The sequence below is a fragment of the Triticum dicoccoides genome, chromosome 4B, assembly GCF_002162155.2.
Source record: "Triticum dicoccoides isolate Atlit2015 ecotype Zavitan chromosome 4B, WEW_v2.0, whole genome shotgun sequence".
Taxonomy (NCBI): Eukaryota; Viridiplantae; Streptophyta; class Magnoliopsida; order Poales; family Poaceae; genus Triticum; species Triticum dicoccoides.
Window position 1 is genome coordinate 82188538 of NC_041387.1, and position 5348 is coordinate 82193885.

Below are 5348 nucleotides of genomic sequence, written 5' to 3' on the forward strand. Positions count from 1 at the left end.
CGCGCACACGCACCCACACGCACACACACACACATGCACACGCACGCACGCGCACACACGCACCCACCCACACACACACACACACACACATGATCTATAAGAGAAGCTGCGATTTTGGCAGTAGATGCGCGACAAAGTAGTGGTTGGTGTTGGGTTTAATCAATTATCAAATGTTTTGCCAATAACAGAAAATTACCTTCCTCGTAAATTTATTGTCTCTCTGTTTCATGGTCCAGCTGATTCGTTGTTTGTCAGCGCTCTTGTGGATAATCAAACATGGGGTGCATGGCAAAATTAGGACAGGCTGAAGGCAGCAAATTCCGCGTCGGCCGTGCACTGTGAGGAGAAGACATTGTCTTTGTATAAGTGCCCCTACAATCATCTCTTTACATCAGAGATAAGGCCTTCATGTAATTTGTGATGATCTTTTTAGCATTCTTAATTGATGACATTTCTAAAGGGAGATGATCCTCAGCATTTCATAGTTATTTTTTGTACTGTTGTAATCTCAAATTTCACATTCGAACTTAACTTGTTACCAAATAATTTTGGAACAAAATTTTACTTTTACCTGCCCTCCACAGAACCAAAGGTTCACGAGGACTTTTGTTGCTCTGATGCTTCTTCGATGACCATCTCGCCGTTCGCCCTTGCAGATAGATATGGCCGCATAAATCACACCGATGGATCCAGTCCTTCGCTAGGTCCAACCTACCCTGCACCAGCCTCAAGCACGTGAGACACTGTTACCTTGTGTTCTAACTGGTTACCACAATCAAATCCATTTTTGCCCAGTTAAATTAGTTAGCTCATTTTGTTGATAACTGAGTTGCATTGGTAATATATACTGAACTGTCTTTGGCATTCTATTTTGCAATATATTCTACTCCCTTTGTCCCATAATGTAAGACGTTTTTTGACACTGGTGTACTGTTAAAAAACGTCTTACATTATTGGACGGAGAGAGTAATTGTCAGGATTTTTGCTACATTTTTGGTGTAGATTTTAGGGACATTAATGTAGTGCTAATGCCTTCCGTGCAGGTTATTCAGTCAACGCATATTCTGTCTTTTGGCATGTGTATGCTTGCTGTTGTGCTCATGTTGTAATCATGACCTGTATAACTGCATTGTTACTGAGAAGATGTGAATATTAACTTAGGGATCGGAGCTGAAGCTCTAGCCGATAGCAAAGATATGAAGTCTGTGCTCTGTCTTATGTTTGCAAGTATATTGATGTAACTTCACATCTTGCCCCCGTATTGGGCAGATGCTTCAGAATGGAGTCACTCCTATGTGTACTGCCACTGTAATCACACAACATGAATTTTTCGTTTTTGTGATCAGAAATTTTGCCAAGAAACTTGTTGGATTAACTACGATTTTGTCCTATTTACTACTAGCATTTATTCTTATCTCTCAACATATTCTTGCCCCTATCTAGGACAGTCGGAAGAAGAGAGCTTCGATTGGGAAACAACGTGTTGAAGCAATACCTCTTGTTGAACCACCCAAAACCAAAGAAGCCTCTTAGATTGCGAGAGGCCTGTTGTGTTTAGTAAGAAACTTGGCGTAAAATATCCAAAATATCAGGAACACTATGTATTGGGCAGACCTGAAATACTAATATAAGTGTATCCAATTTTTCCTACAATTCCCTTCCTCGCCCATGGACGTGGACCACGTCTCTGGCTTTGCAAGTGCAAGGCTCCAAGCTAGGCGTTATTTTTCATAAAGTTTCTATCGATTTCTAATCAAAATATTTCTATTAGCGTAACCCTACCTGGCGACCTCCATCAGCCGGAGGCATTCCTGGAGTCAAGGCAAGCATGTTGACCAATTGACGTAAATGTGCAATGTAAATTTACCTCGGCGCTTTGTTTTTGAATCTGATGGGCGTTGTCTGATACGTCTCCTCCGCATCATAAATTTATGTAGGATTAGATTAATGTTAAAAGACCCGTAGCAACACACGGGCATTGTACTAGTAGATAGAAGTTTACCAGTAGCGCGTTTTTATGACCCCACGCTACTAGTATTTTCTAGTAGCGATGGGTAGAAAACACGCTACTACTAATAACATATAACAGCAGCGTTTGTTTGCTTGGGCCGCAGGGCAAAAACAGTAGCCCACTTAGTTGTAGCGTTTGTTCTGAAAGTGCGCTACAGCTGGTGGGCTTAGCAGTAGCGCGGGCCTCTAACCAGCGCTACTACTATAGCAAAAGAAAACCGGCCCGAGCGCCCCCGCACCGCTTCACTCTCACAATCGATCCCCTCCGCCAGACGCCGCCGCCGCGGTTAGGGTTCGTCCCCGGCCGCCTCACCCTCGTCGACGGTGCCATGCGCCGCCACCACGCGCGGTCGCCTCTCGCCTCCTCCGACGCTCCAGCCCCGTAAGTCCCCCTCTCGATCTCATCCTCCCTGCGCGCGCCACACTAGCTAGGCTCCAATCGATTTGCCGCGGCGGCTCGCCATGTTTTGGGATTTAGGGATTGCACGGTGGCTCCGTGCTTCGATGCATGGCTCCAATCGATTTGCTGCGGTGGCTCGCCACTCCCCTTGCTGGCCCTACGCGGCGCTCCGCCCTCTCTGTTAATTAGTATCACATATGGATTAATAGGATTAGTATCACATATGGATTAATAGGATTAGTATCACATATGCATCTCTAGATCCTAGTGTTAATTAGTATCACATATCATCTTATATGTTACTAGATCTTAGGATTTGGCATGCACACTTGAAGTGTTGTTCGTATATGCAGTGTGCTGGCCTTTCATGTTTCCTCGCGTGATTGGGGAGAGAGTAGAGAGAGGGGTTAGGTGAGAGAAGTAGAGGATTTTGTTGCTAACCGAAACTTAGGAGAGAGTAGAGAGAAGTAGCTAGAGAAGTAAAGGCTTTTAGCACATATAATTGAAACTTGGGTTTCAATTCTTGGCTGCTGCCCCTGGAGGAGTGGTGGCGGCGGCGGTGCCTAGTGTTCTAGGGTTTAGAGAGGGGGCGTCCATGTCGTGCCTTTTCCGGAGAGGAGCCACGGGCGGCGTCGGTTGCCGTGTCCCGTTTCGTGTAGATGAGGGTTTCAATTCTTGGCTACTGCCACTAGCTTCTTTGTTGATGCATATAAAGATATGACCAAGAAGCCCTCACTGTTATGTGGCTTTATGGAAAAATCAAAGCTTGATTCGATACTCTTTCAGGTTTACTTTTGGATGTGGGAATAGATAAAGTGTTCCCTTGGACTGAACTTTATGCTTACTTTTTAGTTGTTATTTTGCTTGCCATGTGAACTCTAGCTATGAAAACTTTATGTTTACTTTTTGGATCGTTAATCCTTTAATCATATTGCTTTAGGGAAATGGCGCCACCACCACCACCACCATGTCGACGGTGCAAGTCAAGGTGCGCCAGCAGCCTTGCAACTGGCATGTTGTTTGGCATCTACTTCGAGTCTAGTTTTCTTCATGCGGCGGTAATAAATTATATGAAACTAGTAACTACTATTTTGTTTTTAGTGTTATTGGCATTAATGCATCATGTATATATCATTTTGCTTTTTGTACACATATCGTCCCATGCAATCTGAGGTCAGAATTCAACAATCTGACTGGAGACTCTATGACCTTTGAGGCTCCTGGGGACCCCTACACTATGGAGATCGAGAAAGGACGAAAGATGACGCGGGTGGGAGGAGATGGATGGGTCCGTTTCATCGACAACATGCGTATCACCGGTGGTGAGTTGATCAGCTTCTCCTTCAGAGCTAAAAGATCCAAGCTGGCCGTGATTTATGTCAACAAAGCAGAAGATTATGAGGATGATGACGACCCACTCGGTGATGCCATCGTAGCTCAAAGAATGAAGTTGAGCGAGGAGGAGGTGTGCAACCTATGGGACATCATTCCACCATGTGCTGACTTCGTCGGGGTGCCATTCGTGACCCGCCTGACAAGTACCATGGTTGATCGGCATATCATGGTATGTTGCATTTACTGTAGTTTTTTGAGTAATTTGATGATATGCTTTATTGTTATACTTAGTGTAGAGTCCGATGATATATATGCTTAGTGCATCTTATATGCTTTATTATTATACTTAGTGTAGAGTCCGATGATATATATGCTTAGTGAATCTTATATGCTTAGTGAATCTTATATGCTTTATTGTTATACTTAGTGTAGAGTCCGATGATATATATGCTTAGTGAATCTTATATGCTTAGTGAATCTTATATGCTTTATTGTTATACTTAGTGTAGAGTCCAATGGTATATATACTTAGTGTAGAGTCTGATGATATATATGCTTCGTGTAGAATGTGTGAGGCTACTTATTAATTGATATGTTTTTCTTATTCAGAAATTGCCAAAGAGCCTATCTGAGAGTTGTGGTATCAAGCCTGATGAAGAAGGCTCTGCTGGAATACGCCTTACCGCAAGGGGCTCCGTCACCACTTGTGCGTACGACGTGGACACGGACGGTCGCACACACTTCAACTCGGTTGGGTGGAAGAGCTTCCTCGTCGGCAAGAATCTTCATGTTGGACAGGCAATCCTAATTACTATCAGGAACACCCACCGCCCAGACTTGAGGATGATGGTCATCATCGACATCATCTAGAACTACGTATGCATGCGTGTGGCTGTTGAACCATATATATGCTAGTATGACTACCTAGTAGACTTATCAACTATGATCTATCCATGCATTGTTGACTACTATATGAGTTTGTGAGATTGTGTGGTTATATTAAATGTGGTACTGTCGTTAATGTTTGTGAGATGGTTCTGTGAACTTAGTTTTTTTGCACTAGACTTGTCTTGATTTCCATGAATATTGCACTTGACTACTTTTTTTATTTTTTATTTCTATTTGCCTAGTTGTAGCGTGGGGAGAAAATAGGGCGCTGCTACTACGTGATGATAGTAGTAGCGCTGGTGGAGGAAGTAGCGCTACTAATAAGTATTTTAGCTGCAGTGCTTGTTTAGAAACGCGCTACTATTAAATAATAGCTGTAGCGCCCTAGCAGTAGCGTGGATGCCCGTGCTACTGGTATGTAAAAAACCAGCGCCACTAGTAAGCTTTTCTCAAGTAGTGGGGAACTTATACTAGTTTTCTCCAACGACAAGTATTGTGATGCAGATGAAGTATTAAGAATGCGGGATTACATTCATTCGATACACAAGCCCTAAAGAAGGATGGGACATAATTTATCGAAAGACAACACCTTCTAGAGGAATTACATTGTTAGCTCTCGCACCTAGAAGCTAAACCTCATGTGGAAAAAATCCCCAACCTTTAGCCCACGCGTCACAGACGACTCGGGTTGTGGCGGCGGCCGCCCAACTCCTCC

The 5348-nt window shown here is 43.7% G+C and overlaps 1 protein-coding gene across 14 annotated transcripts in view; it reads left to right on the forward strand.

The window, feature by feature from the left end:
• LOC119295157 overlaps positions 1-1375 on the forward strand; it is a 7624-nt gene extending 6249 nt beyond the window's left edge. For 12 of the 14 annotated variants that reach the window (XR_005143786.1, XR_005143787.1, XR_005143779.1 and 9 more), the window contains one exon: positions 237-570. The gene's annotated coding sequence lies outside the window, so the exon portion shown is untranslated. Of the gene's footprint in view, positions 1-236; positions 571-656; positions 736-1043 lie in introns of those variants that run through there. The other 2 variants (XR_005143778.1, XR_005143782.1) reach the window with 2 other exon arrangements.
• The last annotated feature ends 3973 nt before the right edge of the window (positions 1376-5348 follow it).